Genomic DNA, 26,796 nt, shown 5'->3' with positions numbered 1-26,796 from the left:
CCTATGTTCCTGTAACCCTCTTGGCCTCATCCTTTGTTAGTCACTGCCCTCACCCCTCCTTTCAGCTCTCTGTTCCCATTCCAGCACTACACAGCCCCCACTCCACCATCGCTCACAGTCTTTTTTACTTATCTCCTTTTCCCCTAACCCTCCCTCCCCCCTTCCCTCCTCTCCCCTGCCCTCCGTCCAACCTGCAGCACTTCACTGTCTGCCATCCCTACCCTCCCATTCCTCCCCCTCTGCAACCCAGCCTCCTCCTTTCCCCCACCCAGTCACCCCTTGCAGCATGCACTTGTGCTGCTGCTCATAATGTCGTTTCAGTTGCCTGAGACTGCAGTCATATGTGTGAGTTGCGCTTGCATGACTATATGTCTGTGTGTGTGTGTGTGTGTGTGTGTGTGTGTGTGTGTGTCAGTCATCTGTTTTTGATGAAGGCCGAAAGGTTAATTTATGTGCCTATCTGCAACTCAGCATCTCTGCTATATGGCAAGTAGCAACTTTCCTTTTCATAATATTGTTACAGTCCATCCTGAATTTTACATTGTTTGACATATGCAGTGTTTGTTGGCTATGAAGAAGCCTTTGACAAGGTGAACATGAGTAGACTCTGGAAAATCTACAACCAATACTAGGCGCAGGAAGACAGATCCTCAAGTTCACAGTAATCATTCTCCAAGAAAACACAAGCTGCATCTATGATGGATTAACATGGTCACAAGGAATCCAGCAAATGAATGGAGTACTAGATGGAGATCCTATAAGTCACACCATTCAGTGTACCAACCCATGATATGATCCAAAGTATACAATCAGAAGAAGTAAAAATGTGGCTCTATGCTGGAGATATGATCCTGCTATGAGAAACAAGAGAATGCTTGTAAGGAACCATTAACGAACTGGAAGAATGGTCGCAGGAAAATTAACTACTCATAAGAAATTATAACACAAAAGCAATGATATTCGGAAAAGGAGGGGCATAGCAAACAATGACAAACTCACCTGCTATCAAGTTCCAATGCATGCAAAACTCAACTTTGGGTGCGACAAATTGATATTGTGGTGAACAGCATATACCGATTGTGGGAATCAGATGTTCCATACTATGAATGCATCTCTGTGTCTCACTGAACCAAAGATTTGTTTTATGGACTCTTTGTGAAGAAAGTTTAGAGATTGTACATGGGAGAGGAGGAAAGAGATTGTATTGTTGTTAGATGCCATTACAGTATATAGTAAATGTTCAAATAGTTTTTTGCACAAAATAAAACTAGTAACTAAACCAATAATGAAAATAAAAGCACACATAAATAATATTTTTAAGTAACTAAATAATTATAAATTATTAAACTGCACAGAACAAGAACTGGAAATAGCTGAAAGCTACAAATACCTTGGAATCACACTGTAGGTGACAGTTCACATATTTTGCAATCACAATGAAAACAGAATAGTAAGAGTGATGAAGGCAACTTTTAAGATAAATGAACTGATTCTACTATCTGCAAGAAGAGCACTGAGACTCTTTTACATAGAGGTTACACCCACTGCATTTTACAGCATAAAACTCATATGGAGCCACTTCACATACTCAAATCTCAAACGGAGTCAAGTCAACATACACTAAAAGAATGCTATTAATAACAAAATATATGGAAAACAGAATAACCTACACATTGGCAAGGCACAACCTTCTTCATTGAAGACCTGATAGCAACCCCATGAAGCACAAGACTGCTGAAAGACAGATGGCAAAAAGCAAGGAATATAAATAATGGATACCTCAACACCCCAGTGATGACAAACAATAAATGGAAGGAAGCCAACTTCAGTTGTGCCAACTGTACATGAAGAAAGCAGGCCACAGACTACATCACTGAAAATGCTCAACCAAGGGATAGTACAGCCCACCAACAGCGGCTAGTGCACCAGATGTGGAGGACTTTGCAACATGTATCACATTATCAAATGTAAATAAAAAATTGTGTCACTATCTCACTACACATATTAGTTAACGAATCAATTCTTTGTACACATTGTGTTTGATAAAATCTTAATACCCTCATTAACAGCCGCATTATCAATTACATCATGATAAAACAGGAAAAAAATCTCTTAACCGCCCTCCCAGTACGTAACTGCCAGACCCACCAATTACATCAGAATTAGCAAAATTAATTTTCACTTTTACTTCCTCATTACACATTAACTTATTAATGCCAAAATCATCATAATTAATGTCGTTTCCTCCTGCTTAGAAATTTCATTTCCTGCCTGATTAGAAATGTGTGAGCACCTTTGCATCCAACACTACTTCTTCATGATATGTATCATAAGGATTTCTAGTATTTGTAATATTAACAGTCATTAATTTCAAAAATTCCTATCAAAATACGCTGATCAACAGGAAAAATACAACATGTAGTAAATGATGGGTAATTATCCATGTACTCAAACTGTAGCACATTATCCTATAATTTTGGATAGGCTGTGTTATTAGTATGTTATTGCCATTGCTTTGTGAGAAAATAAAGATGCATCAATTGTTTATTGCACTAGCATTATTTGTTATTTGCCACACAACATGAAAATCCCATCACTGGATGTGAGGCAATAATGTTTCCTTACTCTTGTACCACTTATTGTTGTACCTTGTGTTGTTTCCCTTTCAGTCACATGTGTTTGTAGTATCTGTCTGTGATTATTGTAATCAGCTTTCTGTAGTAAGAAAACCACTGAGGCTTGAAGATGCTGCAAAAAATGTTGCTTTGGTGAAATATGATCACAACACATATTAAATTTCAGTAGCATTAAGAATTACACCTTCCATGATTTCCAGAAGTATAAGAACATACTGGAGAAATGGATGCTATAGAAGAAAACCAGGATTAATAATGAGAAAAGCTACACAAAAAGACATGACCACTGCTAAGAACTTAAAGTTCTTCACAACTGCTGCAACACTGCCATTGAAGCACAAAATCAACTCCACCACATTCAAGGGGTTGATGTTAGTGAGAAAATTGTCCAAAGAAGATTGGAGGAAGTAAATCTTCAATCCAGAAGACCAGCAACAGGCCCAGAACTCACCAGAGAACATCACATAGCTTGACTGTGTTTCACAAGGTAAGTTGTGGCTGAGAAAACAACAGGAGAAAGGTATTCTTCACTGATGCTTGCATTTTGACCTGATGATAGGGAGATGGTCCAGAAAAGGCCTGGTGAAAATTATTGAACATAAGTAGGACCAGCTGACAAGAAGGGCTCATCAGCACTATTCATATACCCTACAGAACCTACAGGAGGTCCCAGTGAGAGAATGGGAGATGATTCCACAAGAAGACATTTCAAAATTGATCAAGAACATTCCTCAAAGGTTGGATGCAGAGATTTGTGCAAGAGGACTTAAAACATGGTTTTGAAGGTGAAAGAGACGTCTTTAAAGTCAAGTGTATAGTGTACAAAACAAAAACTGAGGTTCATCTCCTTCATAAGCTTTCCCAAAATTTGCTTGAAGTGTCAGTCCATTCGCATTACTTCTGCATCCTGGCTTTATTTGTTTATAATCACTTTCTTCAATGTTAGACGTCTACATAGAACAATAGCACAATATTTCATCATAAATTAGTGGATTAGTATCATAAAAGTTGATGGAATTTGAAATAAAAAACTTAAAATAAAATTATTTTAAGAAATTGACGTGTAGCATATTCCATGCCAGTCAGTGTATGCTCCCCTGTTATTTTTTCCGTAGAGGCTTGAATTTGTTCTTCTCTGAAACCATTTCCTGTATTTATTAGCCCAATTTTTGTTTATATTTCTTGTCCCAAACATTTCCTTCATTATTTGATCTTTCATTATCTTTTTTAGCTATTATTTCCCTTCCATGATCTATTTCTGTTTGGAAATTCTCTGTTCCCATTCCTATTCTCATTCCAATGAAAATCTCTTCAATAGCCATTTCTATAATTTTCTACATCCCTTCTCCTATGATTTCCCTCATCATAATTTTGATTCCAGCTCCCATGTCGATAACCACCAAAACCATTTGGATTAAAATTTTGCCTTTTGTTTTCCTCTAAGGCTTTGTCTAGCTTGCCACAATATTATAGAAACTGCTTATTACAGTTATCAGGCCCATAAACTAAGCACTGCTGCATTCTTCCAGGTAATATTTCTTTTAAGGCATCAGTTTGGGTGAACTCATGAAGTTCTATCCAATTGAATTAATCTCACAAACTGTCTCATGAAACTCTTTTATACTCCTATTTCCATCACTGTAATATAGCCCAGTGGTTGGCAAGTAGTGGCATGCAGGCCACATGTGGCTCGCTAATGGTTTTCGTGCAACCTGCCAAGACAACTAGAAAAGTCCACCTTGAGTCTAAATTTTCTTTGCCATGCATGATCAAAAATTTCCAATAGGATGGCCAAGTTGATACAAGTGCTATCCATTCAAACTAAGTTGACACTTGGTACAGTGGCTGATAGGAGCACTCCCAACTATCAACTTCATTTGCACAAATCATGTATAGTACGATGCACTTCCAGTTAATCCAGTTTACTTCCATGTTGTTCGTACAACAGTACACAAATTTCCAACTTTAGTGGAATCATGAACCCTCAAAAAAAGTAAAATCAGTGATGAATGTTGTGTGTTTGATAAAGAATGGACAAACACATATATCTCTGTTGAAACAGAGAATAAAGCAGTGTGTTTATTGTGTCATGAAACAATAACCTGTTTCAGGCATACAATCTGAAGTGACATTATGAAACAAAACATACAGAATTTGGCAGAAAACTTTCCAAGGATAAATGCAAAATAAAAGCTGCAGAATGTGTGAAAAGGTTAAAGAAGCAACAAACATTATTTACAAAGTAATCAACACTTCAACAAAACACTACAGACTCAAGTTTCAGAGCAGCCTATAACCTTACTAAATGGAACAAGCCTTTTTTTGGATGGTGAGCTTATTGACCAGCATATGGTAGAATGTACAAACATCTTGTGTCCTGATGTTAGTAGCAAATCTGAAAGCATTTCACTGTCAAGAAGGACTATAGTGTGGCACATTGATTTATCCAGCAATGAACTCGCAGAACATCTGAAGATGGTGAACAAAGATTTTGTTTGGTTTATCTTGGCAATGGATGAGAGCACAGATAACAAAGATGCTGCACATTTACTCATCTTTATCCATGAAATTAATGAAAATTTCATCACAGAGGTATTACTTGGCATAGAAGCAATTAAAGATAGAGCCACTGTTCAGGACTTCCTTGTGTGTGCTGTGGACTGTGTGAACAAAAGTCATTTGTTCTGGAACAAAACTGTAAGCATTACAATACTTGCAGCCACAGCTTTCAGTGGAAAAAATGTAGATATAAGAAATATCTTGTCTTTTCATTGCATTATGCATCATGAGAGCTTTGTAAAGCTGTACTGGACTTAAAGCATTTCTGTCATTTCCCTATATTAGGAAAATAGAAAGTGCCTGAAAGTATTTCTGCTAAGATCAAATATCATCTGCAGAGTTTGGAGGATGGCTTAACAAGAAGATTTCAGGACTAAGAAAACTGAGCCTCAGTTCAGACTGCCATCTTATGCAATCAGTGCTGATATTGACACAGTACCTGAGTAGCTGCAGCTTGAACTTATAGACATGCAGTCAGATCACACTGTGGAAGAAATAATTAATGCTGTGGCATTTGCATTACAAACCTTGCTGACCATGAGTGTCTTTCATGAACTTTCTCCACAGTAAGAAAAGGTAGGTTCCCTAAAAAGTCCCTACCTAACATCATTCTCCTCATTTCATCAGTAATACATCAATACTTCATTAAATACATCAAATATCTCCTCATTGCATCAACATAATAACTTCACCTTATATCCTCATAATATCACCTCATTACTTCAATAAATACTCCATATTATAATCACCTAAGAAAAATCACCTGCTTCATATTACACAATATATCAACCTCACAAAATAGCAACACATAGTAGCAGACCTCACAACTGGCATAGCTTTCCCTCTAACAATAGAAACAGACTTTAAACTATTTACATGTTTTATTACTTTACTTTATGTAATCACTGTATTGCTTGCACAACTCATTACTGTTTACAGTCATATTACTTCAACTTAAGGGTCAGAAAGGTAACACTCCCTGTAAACACTTCATTACTTTCAAATACACTTCACCACACAACTGTACTTTTACTTGTTACATTATACAAACACTTTGAAAACTAGAGCATGACACTAAATACTCCAGATGTGCTCTTCTGCTAATAGCTATATATACCACATACTTCCTCAAAAAATTTACTAAAAATTGCGTATACACTGTGTACTAATCTCATTACTCCTTCAATTATACAATCTTTTACACTTTCATGTTTTCTGGTTACTCAGGGTGTTCAACATAATTTGATATACTTGTACATTTTGTAAAATTCCATTACCTTACCTTTTCGGTATAACCGAAAAACTTCTTTTTGAGTACAAGCAGAAAAACATCCTCCTGTATACCTTTTGTACTCAGAAAATAATTAAATAGGTGTTAACTTTCTGAATTTTACATAATCAGTGTTGTACAAGTTTTATGTTTCTGTTTACTGTCCAAAAATGACTGTTCATTAATGTTTTTGCTCAGAATATATGTCACTCTCTCAAAATGTTAACCGTACATTACCTAAAATCTAAGACAATTGAAGATGCTAACCAACTTTTTACAAACTAATGGCAGGATAGGAAGAAGAGTAAGTGACATCACCATTCAAATGTCCCAGACAGATCTTGGGACCTCCTACTTGTCTTTTGCAGATTTTGAAAACTACGTTTTCTGGATGTAAGGTTGCAAGGCAGTAATATTTCTCAAACCTAGGAGTTTCCTGGACTTAGGGTATACCAGTCTGTATGCATTGGGGTGGGGGGATTTCAACTAATTCAAAGGGAGCGATGTAAATGTGGAAGAATTTCTTAAGTTCAGAAGTGAGTAATTTTGATCGTTCATGAGTCTTAACAAGGACCAAGTCGCCAAGATTTATCTGAGAATTCTTTTTTTTTCATGTCTCTTTTTCCTAGCATCACCTTGTTTCTTCATCATGCACAATTTTTTTTCTCTTTCCTGGGCCAAAATGGGTGTACAAGTTGGGAAATCTATGGATTCATTAACGAAATTTGGTGGCTTCCTATTAAACATAACTTTGAAAGGAGGAGAAGCTGTAGTTGAGTGTTGTAAACTACTTACGAAATTTTCAAAATTTGCAATGTGTTCAATGGAGGATGTATGTTTATGACTCCAGTATGTTTTACACAATCTTCCAATCTCTCACATGCTTCTCGCTGCTGGATTACTAGATGGATTATAGGCAGAAATTTAAAATGTGTTCAGTTTTTGTTCTTTGAATCATATATTTCCAATTATTTACAATGAATTGTGACCCATTATCTGATAAGATGGCTTCAGGTTTACCTACTGTAGCGATATACTTATTTTCAACTATTAATGCTATTGCATGGTTAATGGCTTTTCTAATAGGGTAGAGCTTAATAAATTTTGAGAAAATGTTTACCTACTGTAGCGATATACTTATTTTCAACTATTAATGCTATTGCGTGGTTAATGGCTTTTCTAATAGGGTAGAGCTTAATAAATTTTGAGAAAATGTCTACCATCACCATAATGTAATTGTATCTTCCTTTTGATATGTGGAGGGGTTCATAAAGATTGACAGCCACAAGACTTAATGGTTTTTCAGGTAAAATATTCTGCATCAAACCTTAACTAGATCTTTTCTCTTTGGCATTTGTCACAATAAGCAATAATTTTCTGAACATGTTTTGACATACTATAAAAATTAATGTTTTCCTGCCATTTTTGTAAACATTTTTGTGCCCCAAAATGTACATAGCTTTCATGAGTATAACTAATTAATTTTTCAATAAATTGTTCTGGCCATCATAATTTCCAAACACCTGAGTGTTCTTGGGTTCTACAAAACAGTATACCTTTGTGTTAGCAAATTCTTTCATACCCCCTCTCTGCTCCCTGTACATTGGGCCATTTAAAAACTCACTTTTTATCCTTACCTGTTCAGTATCAGACCAAAACTTTTTCAAGAAATGCTTTTCAAATTCATCTATAGATAAACTGCTACAAGCAAGTTGGTTGGCCCATGACAAAGCTTCCCCTTCTAATGACCTTTTGATAAACTTAATTTTTAATTCATCACTCAACTAGGGATTTATTTACTTATTTATTTATTTTGCATCCAATAGATCACACATGTGATATAGGATTTGTCATTTGATTACACGTAACACATAACAACACATACACATAATAAATGGACAAACATATACAAACAGCAAAACAAATTACATAAACATAGTGCATAAGTAGTGTACAAGAACTTATTACACAAAAACAAAAGTACGTGCTCATATAAACAATTATAGATCATGAGCTACACCTTATACACAAAACGTATTACGGATATTTACCAGATTTTTCATAAGTACCATAATTACAAAGTTGAAAACATAATTAAATTAGTTTAATTTTTTAAAAAAATAAGTACAGGTTTCAATCCACAGTCTGAGACAGGTATTCATTTACACTATAGTAGCATTTTTCATCAAGTATTTTTTTACTTCACACTTGAAATTATTTTTGCCTTTCAATTCTTTAATTTGAGATGGAAGTGCATTTAAAAGCTTTATTCCTAAGTGGCTAACATGTTTCTGACTTCTAGTTTTTACTACATAGGGAATGTGGAAGTCTTTACAATGCCTTGTATTGTGATCATGGTAGCTTGAGTTGGTTTGGAGATCGCAGTTATTTTTACTGATCATTTCTAGGCATTTAAAAATATATATCGATGGTATTGTCAGTATCTTTAGCTGTCTGAATAAGGGTCTACAGTGAGTTTGTGATGGGCTGTGTGTCATGATACGAATAGCTCTTTTTTGCATAATAAAAATGTCATTTAGCCTTGTCCTGGTTTTTCCCCAAACACTTATGCCATAGCTTGCAACTGAGTGGAAATAACTAAAGTACACCACTCTAATACATTCCTTGCTACATACTTTGGATATTATTCTCAAGGCAAAACATGCTGAGCTAAGTTTCTGAGTAAGATATACACTGTGTTCATTCCAGTGTAATTCTTGGTCAATTTGCATTCCCAGAAACTTTGTGGTGCACACTTTTTCTATTTGTTTGCTATCCAGTATAAGGCACATATTTTCTCCTTGACATTTGCTTCCATACTGTATAAAGTTCGTTTTCTTTGTATTTAATGACAGCTTATTTGAATAAAACCATGACTCTATGTATGAGAGCAATTTTTCTGCTGTAGTACACAATGATTCTTTTATATCACTAATTATGATACTCGTGTCATCTGCAAATAGTAGAATTTTGGCTGAGCTGTCTGGAGCCTGTATGTCATTGATATAGATTAGGAATAACAATGGGCCCAGAATGCTGCCCTGTGGAACACCTATTTCAATTTGTTTTGGTTCAGATATCAGTTTAAAATTGTGAAGATTGGTGGATGACCTCAGCTCAACAACTTGTGACCTGTTTTGCAGATAAGATTCAAACCATTTTTAACAGTACCCCTGATGCCTATTGCTTCAAGTTTCCCTAGTAATATTACATGGTTCACAGTATCGAAGGCTTTGGATAAATCTAGATTAACTCCAACAACCAGTTTATTTGACTCCAAATTTCTTACTGTTTCTGTTGTGTAGTCCAATATGGCTGTTTCTGTACTGTGCCCTGCTCGAAAACCATGTTGACTGTTATTTATTGGTTTATGTTTTCCTAGATATTTTGCCGGCTGGTGTGGCCGTGCGGTTCTAGGCACTTCAGTCTGGAACTGCGTGACCACTATTGTCAGGGTTCGAATCCTGCCTAGGGCATGGATGTGTGTGATGTCCTTAGGTTAGTTAGGTTTAAGTAGCTCTAAGTTCTCAGGGACTGATGACCACAGATGTTAAGTCCCATAGTGCTCAGAGCCATTTTTTTTTCTAGATATTTTGTAATCCTGATTTTCATTAATTCCTCAAGTATTTTGGAGAAGGCTGGAAGGAGAGATATATGTTGGTAATTTTCTATTTTATGTCTGTCACCATTTTTGTATAGAGGTATCACTTTAGAGATTTTAAGTTTATCTGGAAATATCCCTTCACTAAGAGACAAGTTTGCTATGTGCACTATAGGTTTGACAACACATGGAGCAATTTTCTTAATTATTGATACAGGTACATCATCCAACCCAGAGGACATTTAGATTTCAAGCATTTAATGACTTTTAGAGCTTCATGCTCATCTGTTGGGATTGACATCATTTACCATTGGAGTCATCACTGTTGGTTGTTGCTCAAATTTACTACTTAAAGTGAGGGGAATATTTACAAAATAATTGTTTACATAGTTTGCCATGGGATCTTTTTCTATGGGGATATTTTCATTATTTTTACGATTGATTTCCTGTTCTTTAGTTTGACCCCCAGTTTCTTTTTTTACCATTTTCCACATCATTCTGAACTTGTTACTAACCTGCCTTATTAATCTATCATTACTTAATAATTTTGCTTTTGCTATTACTTTGCAGTAAGTCTTTTTGTATGTCCTCACATACTCAACAAACTGCTGATCATGACATGTTTTTAACGTTAAAGTTAGTAATTTCATGGTTTCACTTGACTTTTTAATTCTGGGTGTAATCCAGATCCCTTTGGATCCAGATGATCTATAACTCAAAAGCTTTTTTGGGAAACACATTTCAAAGTATGTCATAAATGTGGAAGCGAATGTATTGTAAGCATAATTTGTGCTTGTTTGTGCCAAGACCTCTGACCAAACTGCATTTTTTAAATTATTTTTGAACTGATTACAATTTTCAGTAGAGAAAAATCGTTTGTACTCCTTTTATTTTCCTCCTCCTTTGGAGTTGCAGTGAGATTAAAGGTTAGTGCATTATGATCTGATAATTCTGATAATCCTATATTCACATTTGTAAGTGCAACTTCATGTGTGGCCACATTTGAGAAGATGTTATCTATTAGGCTTTCACTGGAATCTGTTGTTCTAGTGGGAGCTGATATGTGGGGGAACATGTTGAAGCTTTTTAGTATGTCTAAAAACTTGTTTTTTACTAAACTCTGGACCAATAGATTAATATTAAAGTCACCACAAAGAATTATGGTAGTGTTCTCATTTGAGAAAATGTTGAGCATTTCTCCAAATTCTTAAGAAAGACTTCAGTATCTCCAGATGGTGATCTCTAAATTGCTGCAACAATTATTTTCTTCTTTAAACTATATAACTGAATGGCTACTGCTTCAAAATCCTTTTCTATGATTAATGGTTTAGCCTCATATCTTAACTTAAGTTTAAGCTTGGGATTTAGATAAATGCATACACCACCACCTTTGGCATTTTGCCTACAGTACTGACTGGCAAGTTTATATTGGCTTAAGTTTATGCTGTTTAGTTCACTGTCCCTGCAACAATGTTCCATAACTCATAACCAGTCAATATGGTCACTATCTACTGCTACCTCAAGTTCAAAGTACGTGTTTTTAAGACACTGAATGTTCAGACTCATAATTCTTAGCTGATTTGAGCAATCTGACTGACCTGTGACTTTACACTCTGTTGATGCATATTCTCTTACACCGTTACAAGATTTCATACCTTGTTGTAGATTCCTCTGCTTGCAGACTTTTACCTGTTTCCCTGTTATGTGCTTTGTTCACTGTTTTGTCCCAGCAAAAATCCTGGCTTCTCAAGGGTGGCTGCCTTCTTCTGGTGTGATGACTGCTCCTATTAGCACTGCTGCTGCTGTGTGCTGTTGCACACTATCATGGCAATTATATATAAAATCAACTGGATGAAAATGCTTGTCACAGGGGAAACACAATAGTGGCTTTGTAGGAAAGCTTGGGTGTCCTTTATTACATAATGTTTTTAGATAAACCCCATCTTATAACTGCTGTACCTGCTTTTTTGATAATAGTGGCATCACTACATAAGTTAGACACATTTGAGTCTGTTATCTCAGCTACCTTCTGAACTTTTTCCACTACATCTGAGGCAACACTGTCTATTTTTTTCATTTAACTTATTTATAAAGGTTACAGCTTGTTTAGTAATGTCTCCAACATAGTCTTTACATCTAACTTAAACAGTACCTATCTCAGATCTGAGATACTTGTCTACTTCCCCTATTTTGACTCTAATGATTGTATTTTCGATTCTGAAACTTCTACCCTCCCCTGTACTTTTTCACAAGTTCATCTACAGCTTTCACTTGAGAACAAGTATCAACTAAGTCTTTTTTTACATTTCAAATTTGTGCATTAAGCTCTGCTCTAATGAGATTACATTCTGAGACTATTAACTTTTCGTGTTTTTCACTAGTTTTTTTCACTGATGACAGTTTTTCATATTTTTCACTAGTTTTTTCCATTTATGACATCAATGCAGTAAATATGTCTTGTAAATTTAACATTTTGGGTTTTTCACTTAGCATTCTTTTACTTACATGAGACTGTACTTCTTTCACATGATCTGGACTCGAATCTAATATGCTACTCTCTAAAAATCCTGAGTCTGCACTGATTTCATTTAACTGTTTTGGTTGACTGTTGTCTGATACATCATGAAACATGTCTTTATCAGCTATATCCTGCCTAAAGTCACTAGTTGAAGCTGGTAGGTTTGGCATATTTATTTCATTGTTACGATCATGAACTATTTTTTGTAGATTTGTTTGTAAATTATCAATGCTGAGAAAAAGTAAAAATGTTCACACAACACTGCATGGGGCAGATACAAAAATAAATGTTTTAATAGGTACTTACCTTATCCTGGATTGTGTAGGTGGAATCAACTTTAGTAATAATACTTCAACCTTTACAACTATGTACATGCGTAATGTTGCATCATTCCAAAACTTCTGCACATGTACTATGTCAAATTATATCCGATTTAAAATCATTCCACTCTGCAATGCAATTTTATGCTCTTTGGTCACCTGAAACATAAAAACTGTCAAAAATCCAGACATACAAGTATCCTGGTCATGATGGCACCAAATTTTAGATACTAAAGTGTACTGCAAATGCAGTACAGACTAATGCCTTTGCTTCCATACGTCCACACTTCAACATCTGATATGCTACTCAGAAAAAATTAATCATTAATGGCTTGCTCTTGCCTCATTATTGAAATTTTATTATTGAAATATTATATGAAATTAATTGTTTAAAAGTTTATTTTTGTTATAATTTATATCAAAACTGACTTTTCTTATTTTTTTTTATAATTCCAATTATTTTTTACCATTTCATAAAACAAAATGCTGTATAGTAATCAAAGTTTTTTAAGACAACAAATTTTAATTGCAAATTGCAATGACCTCCTTTGTTATGTACAATTAGGTGACTGTTAATTGTAATATATGATCACGGAGCAAAAAATAATATTGGCTAGATCTAGTAGTAGTTTTTAAAGAAAAAATACTCATCTTGTTTTTTAAGGATCTCCTTCAATCTGTTGCTTGAATTTCTTCTGTCTGGCACCCAGATTCTCTTGTAGGTCTGGAAACCTAATAGGTTGATGCCTTTTTAAAATAACATAGATGACAAACTGATCCATATGTAATTTTCATATTTAATAGTCCTAGATGCCTTGCTGCCATCAATTACAATGTTCACTCAGCAAAATACATTTCATTTGTATGCAACTCGAAATTACAATTTATCCAATAACTGAGCACAACAGAAAAACTTGAGATCCTTCCTTCCTTCCTTCCTTCCTCACCAGAAATCACACAGCAACTCCTGCACACGTTGTCCAATAACTGAGCACAACAGAAAAACTTTAGATCCATCCTTCCTTCCTTCCTCACCAGAAATCACACAGCAACTCCTGCACACATTGTCCAATAACTGAGCACAACAGAAAAACTTTACATCCATCCTGCCTTCCTTCCTCACAAGAAAACACACAAAAACTCCTGCACACAGTTAACATCCTTCTAAGGTGCATCAGTAAAGATATAGTCATACTAAGATCGAAACACAGAACATGAAATCGAACATAATTTACAGAAAATGAAATTCACCCAGCAGCACAATAGAACAATTTACGATAATATATACACACACATAAGCAAAAATTTATCTTTTTGTTGTACAGTAATTTTATGAAATTTGTTTTTTATTCACATGGATTAATTGTGTTAGCACGGCATATACTACTATACATTTGGAGTTTAAAACACTTCAATAAGATCAAGAAAAGGAGAAGATTGTAAATTTGAGAATATAAATGGTCCACCCTGATTGTACATTACAGCCTCTCTCAGCAAATGTTCAGTCCGTGTATTTTTTCCTGAAAGTGAACAAGGTACTAGATCTTTGTTCATAACCTGAATCAGCTTTTCCCCATTTTGTATGAAACTGGCTCTTTTTTGGTCATATTGCTAAGTCATTCCAGTTCAATAACATTATCGAAAACTGTCACAGGCCAATTCCTATAGTTACTGCACAAATATCACAATAAAAAAAAAAATAGTATTTACATTTTGTTTTGCTCAATCATGAAGCCCCAGACCATTCTACTTCTTTACGATTGGCCATATATGAATTTGTTTTCAAAAGTGAATTTGCCTGATTCTGTTATCCATGCTGCATGCAAATAAAATGTCAAATTCACTGTTGATATCCATCTGAAAGTTAAAATAATTTTGAGAACATTCATTGTGGAAAACACTGAAAAAAGTCTCATCTGTAAAAACATTCATCTTGTGATACCCAGTTTTGGTCAGTTTTTGAACATCTCCAGATGAGGCTCTGAAAATGGTGAAAAGCTGACCAAAACCAGTTACCACAAAATAAATGTTTTTGTGGTCAGGATTGTTTGTGTTCATTTTTAAATTAAGATAATTTGGTTATAATGGTGATCCTATATTTTCAGCAGATTCCAGCTCATCACCATTTATCTCCAACAAATTTTACCACAATATAAAATAAATGGCAAAAATTTGTACTTTGCTTCTCTGACATTTTGAACATAAAATAAATTTTACTTCCTGTTATATTGCAGACAATTATCTTGTAGCGGTCATGTTGAGAATGGGATGACCACAGATGTTCACTGCAGAAAGTTAACTGAGATATATGTGCATGTGAGATCTTGCACATGCATTTCATCAAACAATTAAGACTCTTTTATATACATTTTGATGCTGTTTATGGTATAATGGATATAAGAGCAGATATTTTTATTGGTGACTGAAGAAAATGTGCTGAACAATACTACATCAGTATTTTCTCCATTTGTAAACTAATAATTATAGCTATTAGTAGTAGTATGTTTTTAAGTTCATTAGGACCTCCAAGTACGTGTGGTGAGAGGAAGCCATTAATGCTTACTTTTCCCTGAGCAGCATGTCAAATGTTGGAGTGTGGACGTGCAGATGCAAAACCATTAGTCTATACTGCATTTCTAGTCCCCATAGCTGTGTAGTTACAGCCATGCAGAACACATAAGTTAGTAAGTCATGTGATGTGTTTGCAGGAAAACTGTTTGATGCAGAGAAAAAAGCAACCAACACACAGATGTGTGCACATATTAAGGTTCCACACATAAAAATATCTGCACTTATGCCCAATATATCCTACATTTTCTCTTTTAAAAGGAAATTTTTGTAGTATTTGTACATGATCTGAAATTTTACAATGAATTCTACACCTTTCCAGCACTCCACTAATACTCTCTGGACACTAAAATTGACTCCAAGAAACAACTCTCCTAGTAGGCACTTATGCCCCCATATAAACAGAATCATAACAATTTTGATATTATATATCATCGTTAAAATATCTCCAAAACTATATTTGCAATTAAAATTTATGGTCTTAAAAAACTTTGATTATTATATAGCATTTAGTTTTATGGAATGGTAAAAAATAATTGGAATTATAAAATTTTTGAGAAAAGTTAGTTTTTATATAAATTGTAACAAAAATAAACTTATAAACAATTAATTTCAAAAAATATTTCAATAATAAAATTTCAATAATGAGGCAAGAGCAAGCCATTAATGCTTAATTTTCTCTGAGTATCATGTCAGATGTTGAAGTGTGGCCATATGAAAGTAAAACCATTAGTCTGTACTGCATTTGTAGTCCACTTTACCATCTAAAAAGCCATGGCTTACTAAAGGAATAAAAATATCTTGTAAACAGAAAAAGAGAATGTATCTTATAGCTAGAAGCCATAATGATCCAGAAACAGTCAAAAATTACAAAAACTACGGCACTGTATTAAGAACAGTTATTAAGAAGTCTAGAAGTATGTACATTATGCCTGAGATCAGCTTGTCTGGTAATATAATTAAAACAATTTGGAATATTATTAAAAGAGAAACAGTGCAACTGAGAGCTCAGGAAGAGTGTATTTCTATCAAACTCAAAGAAAAGTTTACCAACAAAAAGTCAGAAGAAGTAAACATTTTTAATAATCATGTCTCAAGTATCATAGTTAAAACAGGATACAGCTTTAAATTAGAAAATGCAAGGCAGTATATGGGACTGGCAATACCAATGCAATTTGACAAAACTGAAATTCAATCCACCTCTCCTACTGAAATTAGGAAAATAATAAATTTACTCAAAACTAATTGATGGCATTTCCAACAGAGTACTAAAAGCTGTTTCCCAAGAGATAAGTAGGATTCCCAGCTATACAGGGTGGTCCATTGATAGTGACCAGGCCAAATATCTAATGAAATAAGCATCAAACAATAAAACTACAAAGAACGAAACTCATCTAGCATGAAGGGGGAAACCAGATGGCGCTATGGTTGGCCCGCTAGATGGCGCTGCCATAGCTCAAACGGATATCAACTGCATATTTTTTTTTCTTTTTTTTTTAATTGTAGAAATATGAATATTTTAGTTGGACCACTTTTTTTGCTTTGTGATAGATGGCACTGCAATAGTCACAAACATGTAAGTACGTGGTATCATGTAACATTCCGCCAGTGCGGATGGTATTTGCTTTGTGATATATTACCCATGTTAAAATGGGATGTTTACCAAATGCAGAAAAGGTCTATATTGTGTTAATGTATGGCTATTGTGATCAAAATGCCCAATGGGCATGTGCTATGTATGCTGCTCGGCACCCTGGACAACATCATCCAAGTGTCTGGACCGTTCACTGGATAGTTACGTTATTTAAGGAAACAGGAAGTGTTCAGCCACATGTGAAACATCAACCATGACCTGCAACAAATGATGATGCCCAAGTAGGTGTTTTACTTGCTATCATGGCTAATCCGCTTGTCAGCAGCAGACAAATTGCGCAAGAATCGGGAATCTCAAAAACGTCGGTGCTGAGAATGCTACATCAACATCGATTGCACCTGTACCATATTTCTATGCACCAGGAATTGCATGGCAATGGCTTTGAATGTCATGTACAGTTCTGCCACTAGGCAGAAGAGAAATTATGGGACGATGACAGATTTTTTGCATGCATTCTATTTAGCGACGAAGCGTCATTCACCAACAGCAGTAACGTAAACCGGCACAATATGCACTATTGGGCAAAGGAAAATCCATTATGGCTGTGACAAGTGGAACATCAGCAACCTTGGTGGGTTAATGTGTAGTGTGGCACTATGGGAGGAAGAATAATTGGCCCCCGTTTTATCGATGGCAATCTAAATGATGCAATGTATGCTGATTTCCTACATAATGTTCTACCGATGTCACTACAAGATGTTTCATTGCATGACAGAATGGCGATGGACTTCCAACATGATGGATGTCTGGCACATAGCTCATGTGCAGTTGAAGCAGTATTGAATAGCATATTTCATGACAGGTGGATTGGTCGTTGAAGTACCATTCCATGGCCCACCGGATCTGACATCCCTGGATTTCTTTCTGTGGGGAAAGTTGAAGGATATTTGCTATTGTGATCCACCGACAATGCCTGACAACATGTGTCAGTGCATTGTCAATGTATGTGAAAAACATTATGGAAGGTGAACTACTCGCTGTTGAGAGGAATTTCGTTACACGTATTGCCAAATGCATTGAGGTTGACGGACATCATTTTGAGCATTTATTGAATTAATGTGGTATTTACAGGTAATCATGCTGTAACAGCATGTGTTCTCAGAAATGATAAGTTCACAAAGGTACATGTATCACATTGGAACAACCGAAATTAAATGTTCAAATGTACCTATGTTCTGCGTTTTAATTTAAGAAACCTACCTGTTACGAACTGTTTGTCTAAAATTGTGAGCCATATGTTTGTGACTATTACAGCAGCATCTATCATTGAACGAAAAAAGTGGTCCAACTAAGACATTCATATTTCCTTATGTACTACACAAATATGTAATAAATAATGGGGGTTCCTATTTAAAAAAATGCAGTTGATATCCATTTGACCTATGGCAACGGCATGTAGTGGGCCAACCGTAGCTCCATCTGGTTTCCCCCTTCAAGATAGACAATTTTCGTTCTTCATAGTTTTTTCATTTGATGCTTATTTCGTGAGATATTTGGCCCAGTCATGATCAATGGACCGCTCTGTATATGTAGTAGCTCACTGAAACAAGGCTTTTTTTTCCAGATAGACTGAAATATGCTATTGTTAAACCATTGCATTAAAAAGGGGATAGGTCTGATGCTAATAACTACCACCCAGTCTCACTTTTCACAGCTTTATCCAAAATTCTTGAAAAGTAATGTATTCAAGAGTAGCATCAATAGTTCTAAAAATGGAATACTAACAAAATGTCAATTTGGTTTTCAGAAAGGATTTCCAACTTACAATGTTATATATGCTTTCACTGATCAAATATTAAATGCTCTAATAACCAAAGATCACCCATTGGGATACTGTGTGATTTCTCAAAAGCTTTTGACTGTGTCATTACTGAAATTCTTCTAGATAAGCTTAAATATTCTGGCACGAGTGGGACAGTGCACAAATGGTTTACTTCATATTTCACTGAAAGAATGCAGAACTTTGAAATTAATAGTACAGATAGTCTGGAAAAACCAGCAGAGTCCTCTAAATAGGGGTAATCAACAATGGTGTTCCACAGGGTTCTGTCTTGTGTCCCTTATTGTTCTTAATAAATATTATTGACTTGCGACTCGGTAGTCATGAATATACAAAGCTACAGTATTATGAAAAGGAATGTTGCTACTCGCCATAGAACAGCAATGCTGAGTTGCAGATAGGCACAACAAAAAGACTGTCACAAATAAACTTTTGGCCAGCAAGGCCTTCAACAAAAATAGGCAACAGACACACACACAAACTCACACAAATACCATTCACATACACACACTCATGACTGCAGTCTCTGGCAACTGAAGCCACACTGTGAGCAGTAGCACCAGTGCACGATGGGATGGGAGTGGCGACTGGGTGGGGGTAAGGAGGAGGCTGTGGCAGGGTGAGGGGGGGGCTAGTAGGGTAGGGGTTGGAGACAGTGAAGTGCTGCTGGGGAGCACACAGGGACAAGGTGCAGATAGGGTAGGGTAGCTATGTGAGTTGGGAGGTTAGACAAAGGGCAGTGGAGAGGTGGGGATGAGGGGGGATTACAGAAAAGGAGATAAGTAAAAAGACTGGGACCGTTGGTAGAATGAGGGCTGTGTAGTGCTGGAATGGGAACAGGGAAGAGGCAGAAGGGGTGAGGAAAATGACTAACAATAGTGGAGAATGGTTACAGGAACCTAGGATATATTGCAGGGAGAGTTCCCACCTGCACAATTCAGAAAATCTGGTGTTGGTGGAAACTGTCCATATGGCACAGGCTGTGAAGCAGTCACTGAAATGATGGATGTCGTGTTGAGCAGCATGCTCAGCAACAGGGTGATCCAATTGTTCCTTGGCCGCAGTGCTGTTTGTTGGTCAGTGGCCATTCTTGTGGACAGACAGCTTGTTGGTTGTCATGCCCACATAGAATGCAGCACAGTGGTTGCAGATTAGCTTGTGGATCAAATGCCTGGTTTCACAGGTAACCCTGCCTATGATGGGACAGGTGATGTTTGTGACTGGATTGAAGTAGGTGGTGGTGGGAGGATGTATGGGACTGGTCTTGCATATAGGTCTATTACAGGGATATGAGCCATTGAGGTAAGGGCTTGGGAGCAGGGGTTGTGTAAGGATGGATGAGTATATTATATAGGTTCGGTGGATGGTGGAATACCACTGTGGGAGGTGTGGGAAGGATAGTGGTCAGGACATTCTCATTTCAGGGCATGATGAGAGGTAGTCAAAACCCTGGCAAAGAACAATCCAGTTGCTCCAGTCCAAGGTGGTACTGAGTTAGAAGGTTAATGCTCCTCTGGGGTCAGATGGTGAGGCTTTGGGAGATGGTGGTAGACTGGGAAGATAAGGCACAGGAGACTTGTTTTTGTAAAAGGTTGGGAGCATAATTATGGTCTGGGATGGCCTCAGTGAAACCCTCAGTATATTTCAAGAGAGACTGCTCATTGCTGCAGATGCAAAGACCATGGCTGGCTAGGCTATACTGAATGGGTGGCAGCTGTTGAAGTGGAGGTGTTGCTGGTGGTTAGCAGGTCTGATATGGACAGAGGTACTGATGTAGCCATCTTTGAGGTGGAGGTCAACATCTAGGAAGGTGGCTCGCTGGGTTGAGTAGGACCAGGTGAAGCAAATGGGGGAGACATTGTTGAGGTTCAGGAGGAATGTGGATATGGTATCCTCTCCCTCTATCCAGATCACAAAGATGTCATCAATGAATCTGAACCAGATAAGGGGCTAAGGATTCTGGATGTGTAGGGAGCGTTCCTCTAGGTGGCCCATGAATAGGTTGGCATAGGAGGGTTCATGTGGGTGCCCATAGCTATACCCCAGCATTGTTTGTAGGAAATGCCTTCAAAGGAGAAGTAATTGTGGGTGAGGATATAGGTGGTCATGGCAACTAGGAAGGAGGTTGTTGGTTTGGAATACATCAGGCATTGGGAAAGGTAGTGTTTCAATAGCAATAAGGCCATGGGCATTAGGGATGTTACTGTAAAGGGAAGTGGCATCAATAGTGATGAGCAAGGCACCATGTGGTAAAGGGACAGGAACTGTGGAGAGTTAGTGTAGTGAATAGTCAGTATCTTTTATATAGGAGTGTAGATTTTAGGTAATAGGTTGAAGGTGTTGGTCTAGGAGAGCAGAGATTCACTCAGTGGGGACACAGTAACCAGCCACAATGGGGCATCCTGGGAGGTTGGGTTTACGGTAGCATTATAAGGTCACTATCAGTTTTTAGATGGTGGACTGCAGTTCTTTCTGCAGATGTAAGGTTAGTTTGCATGTTGAGGAATTTGGAGAAATATGGTGAGGCAAGATTCAAGGCTAAGAAAGTCTGGAAAGTTAACAGGGGTGACTTGGCAGTGGGGTGGATCCCAGTTGGATGGAGGAGTGAACTTAGTTAGGTAGGGTTCAACATTGGTCTTTGGTTGAGTCTGATTGGTAGGGTTGGTGGCGAAAAAGTGTTTTGACTATAGGGACTGGGAGAAGGAGAGAAGGTTTGTAACAAGTCTTGCATGATAGAATTTGGAATTGGGGAAAAAGGTAAAGCCTTTGGAAAGGATTGATATTTATGTTGGGCTAAGCCTTCTGGAGGAAAGGTTCATGACTGTGTTTTGGGTCTGTTTAGGTTCTGGATTCTGTGTGGTGGTGGGACAGAGTTTTGGTGGGTGGGGTAAATGTAGTGGGTCTCTGAGATGGGGTTTGTCATCTAAGAGGGGATGTGTTGAAGGTTTGAATGTTGTTATAGAGGTGGTGTACAGTGTCACTTCAAGACAGGAGTAAGAAATGAGCAGGGTGGAGTGTTTTTTGAGGCAGCATTGTGCATGTTGATCTTGTTCCTGGAGGGCAAGAATTTCAATACATGTCATGGGTTCCAGCAATTTGGGATTGCAGAGCAGCAGAATTTTGTGGATGGAGAGGAGGACTTGGTTGAGATGGTTTTGTAGGACTATGTTGGTGAGGGCTAAGGACTGGCAGAATCTGAACAGGTAGAGGTTATTGTGGAAGGTGGGGTGGCATCTGAAGATGGGTAATTTGATGGTAGGGCCATTTGGGGGGATTCCATGTGCCAAACAACAACACAGGAACAGTATGTGGGACTGGGTTCTGGGTAGGGATAAGGAAACTTTACTTTTCTATATTGATGCAGATGGAAGGAGCAAGAATCCATGGTGGTGAAATAAAATGCAAAAAATTATGCAGTGTGGCTTCAGTTGCCAGTCATGTGTATGTGAGTTGCATTTGTGTGTGTGTGTGTGTGTGTGTGTGTGTGTGTGTGTGTGTGTGTGTGTCATCTATTTTTTATAAAGGCCTTGCGGGCCAAAAGCTTATTTGTGACAGTCTTTTTGTTGTGGCTATCTGCGACTTAGCATCTCCACTATATGGTGAGTAGCAACTTTCCTTTTCATAATATTGTTACACACCATCCAGGATTTTCTATTATTTGAAGATACTAGTTGTTTTTGCTGATGATACAAGTGTAGTAATAATAGCCAACAAACAAGAATCAACTGAGGAAAGTGTAAATAACATCTTTCACAAAATTATTAAGTGGTTCTCTGCAAATTGACTCTGACTAAATTTTGAGAAAACACAGTACAGACAATTCCGTACAGTAAATGGCATAACACCATTGATGGATATCAACTTTGAGCCGAAGCATGTTGCTAAGGTGGAATATTCAAAATTTCTGGGTGTGTGCATTGATGAGAAATTCAATTGAAAGAAACATAATGATGGTCTGCTGAAACAGTTAGGTTCAGCTACTTACACTGTTAGGCTTAATGCAAATTTTAGTGATTAACATATCAGTAAACCAACCTACTATACCTATTTTCATTAACTGGTTTCATATGGCATCATATTTTGGGGTAATTCATCATTAAGAGAAAAAGTATTCATTGCACAAAAATGTGTAGTCAGAGTAATAGCTGGAACCCACCCAAGATTTCCTTGCAGAGATTTATTTAAGGGGCTTGGGATATTCACAGTACCTTTGCAACACATATATTTACTTATGAAATTTGTTATTAATAACACATCCCAGTTAAAAAATAACAGCGAAGTGCATACCTTCAACACTAGAAGAAAGGATGATCTTCATTATTCTTGGTTAAATCTGACTTTCACACAGAAAGGGCTGAATTATGCTGTCACAAAACTCTTTGGTTATTTGTCGAATAGCAATGAAAGTCCATCATATAGCCAATCAACATTTAAAAACAAATTAAAAGAATTTCTGAATGACAACTCCTTCTACTCAATAGATAAATTTTTATACATGAAATAATAACTGTAAAAAAATAATAAAATATTGTGTAAAGAAAACTAATGTTAAACTGACACATTTCACATCATTACGAAATGTCATATTCATGATCTATGAAACAAGTATTAATATAATGTAGTGTAATGTAATGATTTTTTACTAACCATGGAATTATAAATATTGCCTTCATGCTTCTTAGATCAGGAACAGGAGTCATACATTAAAGATTTATTAGCTTTTCCATTACATACTGAAATAAAATAGAAGCTGCATTTGGTCTTTTTCAAAACATTCATCCTAAAAGATATTAGCTCTGCAGAAATATTGAAAAACATGCACTGTTTTCACACACATGTAACAACATACAACAAATGTCAAAGTTAAGTTTATGCACTCAATCTACAAGTTGATCAAAAAGACACGCACATAAGAAAGTAGCCATTTACATTGTATTTCATAATCTCATACACATTATTTATAACATGTGCTCAAAATGCCACAGAAAGCTGCAGAGTAACAGTTGGCATGGCTAGGCAAAGTTCTCAGCCCTCCTCAATTGATGAAAACCACCATCTGTAATGAATGTTCAGTTTGTGTTAAAATGATGAACTGTCATCACTTAATCAATTAAAATATGTTCCTGTCAGCCTCTGTCAAGCAACAGACCACGTCCCTTGTAAATGTTATCCAGGAAAGTAATGGGTCTGAGAGCCAACACACTTACGTGTGTTTGTAACAAACATGAAAATTCACATTTATTTAAGCAAAATGGTTTTAATAACACTAGCAATTGTACTGTCACAATCAGAAAGCTGATAATTAAACACTGAATAATAAAGTTCAATTTGAAACATCTTTAGTTAAAATTTCAATAATTTCTGGAACATTCTGATTATTGTTATGTACTTGATAGACAGTATAAGAAACGTATTATTTGAACTGTAGTTCTTCTCTTTGTTTTTAGTTACTACCTTTATTTTAAAATAAAGACTGTGATGACAATCTGTATTGTTATACCCAACAATGGAAACTCCAGGCTGGAATGTCAACAATATAAGGAAAAGATAGACTACTACTCAACGTAAAGATGACACATTGAGTTGCAGACAAGCACAACAAAAAGACACTTACACCTTAGGTTAGTTTTGGCCTAAAGCTAATGTGGAAGATTTCACATTGTGTCTATCTGCAACTCAACATGTCAGTTTTACACTGAGTAGCAATATACCTTTTATTTATATTGTTTATCACTATATGTTAGACATACATGTTGTACTCAAAATAAATGCTTCTACTTGTCACAACACATGATGCATGAATACTTATTTATACCTGTTCATGTGTATTGTGTAATTCAGATGTCAGTTCATAATGAGAGTTTTGCTAAATATTGGAACTGATTGATTGATTCATTCATTCATACATACATCTGTAAAACAATATACATTGTATGGATGTCATCAAACATTTGTACAATATTTCTTATTAATATAAACATTCCTCTTACAATACTTATAGTTTCTAGACTTAGTTCTACTTTTCTATTGAGATCATAAATTGTTACATAGTACAATGTTTATAATATTCATTTACAATCTATAATTATTTTAAAAATTCATTTACGATGTAATAGCTATTATTTAGTAAATATTCTTTTAGGCTTTGGCCAAATGTTTGGGTATCATTCATATCTTTATTTCTTGTGGCAGTCTATTCTACAATTTTATTTCATAGTTTAATACATTAGTTTGAGTTTTCGTCTTGTTTCTTCTGTTTGGATGTAAACACTGTTGGGATTTGTTTCTGTGGTCATGTACTGGGCTGTTTGAGGAGTACAGATTAAGGTTTTGTCTTGTATACATTGTGTTGTGATAGGTGTATTCACATGGAACTGTCAGAATTTCTAGCTTTTTGAATAATTCCTTACAGTGTGCCCTGTTACAAAATTTGTTACTATTCGTACAGTTCTTTTTGGTATCTTGAAAATAGTAGACATGTTCAAAGCACTTATTCCCCAAAACATTATCCCATAACTGAGGACTGAACACATATATCCGAAGTAGGCTACATTGAGGCATGAAATGCTGCACACTGGTGCAAGGACTCACAGGGCATAACGTGCTGAGGATAGCTTCTTCACCAAAATTTTCACATGTTCTGCCCATTTCAGTTGACATTCTACATTCTTCCTCAATAATTTGTTATCAGTTACACTATCTAGTATATCATTGTTTACTTCCAGTATAGTATCATTGGTTTTTTTTTTTAGTTGGAAATTTATACAGTTTGTCTTTTTCTCATTTAAAGTTACTCTATTCTTTAATAATCAGTTGTGGACATCTCTGAGAGCATCACTGAATTTTTGCTGTAATCACTACAGTGCTGTCATTGACAAATAGTATTTTTTCTCCATACCTGACACCCTGTGGGAAATCATATATTACGCTTATAACTTAAGGAAACTGGGCTGTAGCTGACTGTATCTTCTTGTGGGCCTGAAACCAAATTGTTCATGTGCTGACATAAGCTGGTGACAGCACACCATGCAGCAAAGAGGTTGCAAGAAGATCAAAAAGAGGCCAAAGACAAACTCACAAGAAATGTGCCACCAATGGCCTCTTGGCTGTCAGTATTTATATCACTGCCACAGAACGAAGGGCCCAGTCAGTGCCAGTCAGTCACCCAGCAAGTCAACGAGTCGAGTAATCAGCCACAGCCCAGTGGGAGTTGCAGTAGCAGAGTTAGCTCAGCCTCTAGCTCAGAGACTGACAATGCATAGTGACCAAAGTAGTGTACATAGCAAACTTGTACTTCACCAGTAGTGAGGCTAATGTGGACTAAAGGAAGAGCTTGTACCATACCACATGAAAGTTTAAGTTAAGTAGTTCTTTGTTTATGTTAATAAAAAGCCCTGTTAATTCATGCAAGCAGTTTGTGTTATAGAAGAGGATACCAACCACCAAACAACATCCTCTCCTTGCTTCCCAGGATACAGCCCTACAGTGACAATGAGATGGCACAAAAAACTACTGACGATAATAATTCAGTGCAGATTTTTCTTGTTTCTCTTGTGTTTCAAGTTACAGGAGCGATCGTACTCAAGCATTTGCTAAATTTTTGTTGTGTTTTTGCATGTATTCCAGGAGGGGACTAGCAGAACTAATCAAATTCTCTTTTGAGAGGCTTTGCTTGCTTTCTGCTATAACGTATTTGTGTAAACCATTGCTACACCATCACCTCCACCCCCTGCTCCTGCACTTCAGCTGCAGACAGACAATGCCATGGATCCAGCACAAATTTTTCAGTTTCAGAACCAACAAATTGCTACCTTGCTAATGATGGTCAACAACTTCTGGTTGCACAAGCTACATTGGCTGCATAACAACAACTGACTGACCAACAAGCCC

Source organism: Schistocerca cancellata, chromosome 3, assembly GCF_023864275.1.
Source record: "Schistocerca cancellata isolate TAMUIC-IGC-003103 chromosome 3, iqSchCanc2.1, whole genome shotgun sequence".
NCBI classification, from domain to species: Eukaryota; Metazoa; Arthropoda; class Insecta; order Orthoptera; family Acrididae; genus Schistocerca; species Schistocerca cancellata.
The sequence above is the reverse complement of the archived record's forward strand: the minus strand, read 5'-3'. Positions refer to the sequence as shown.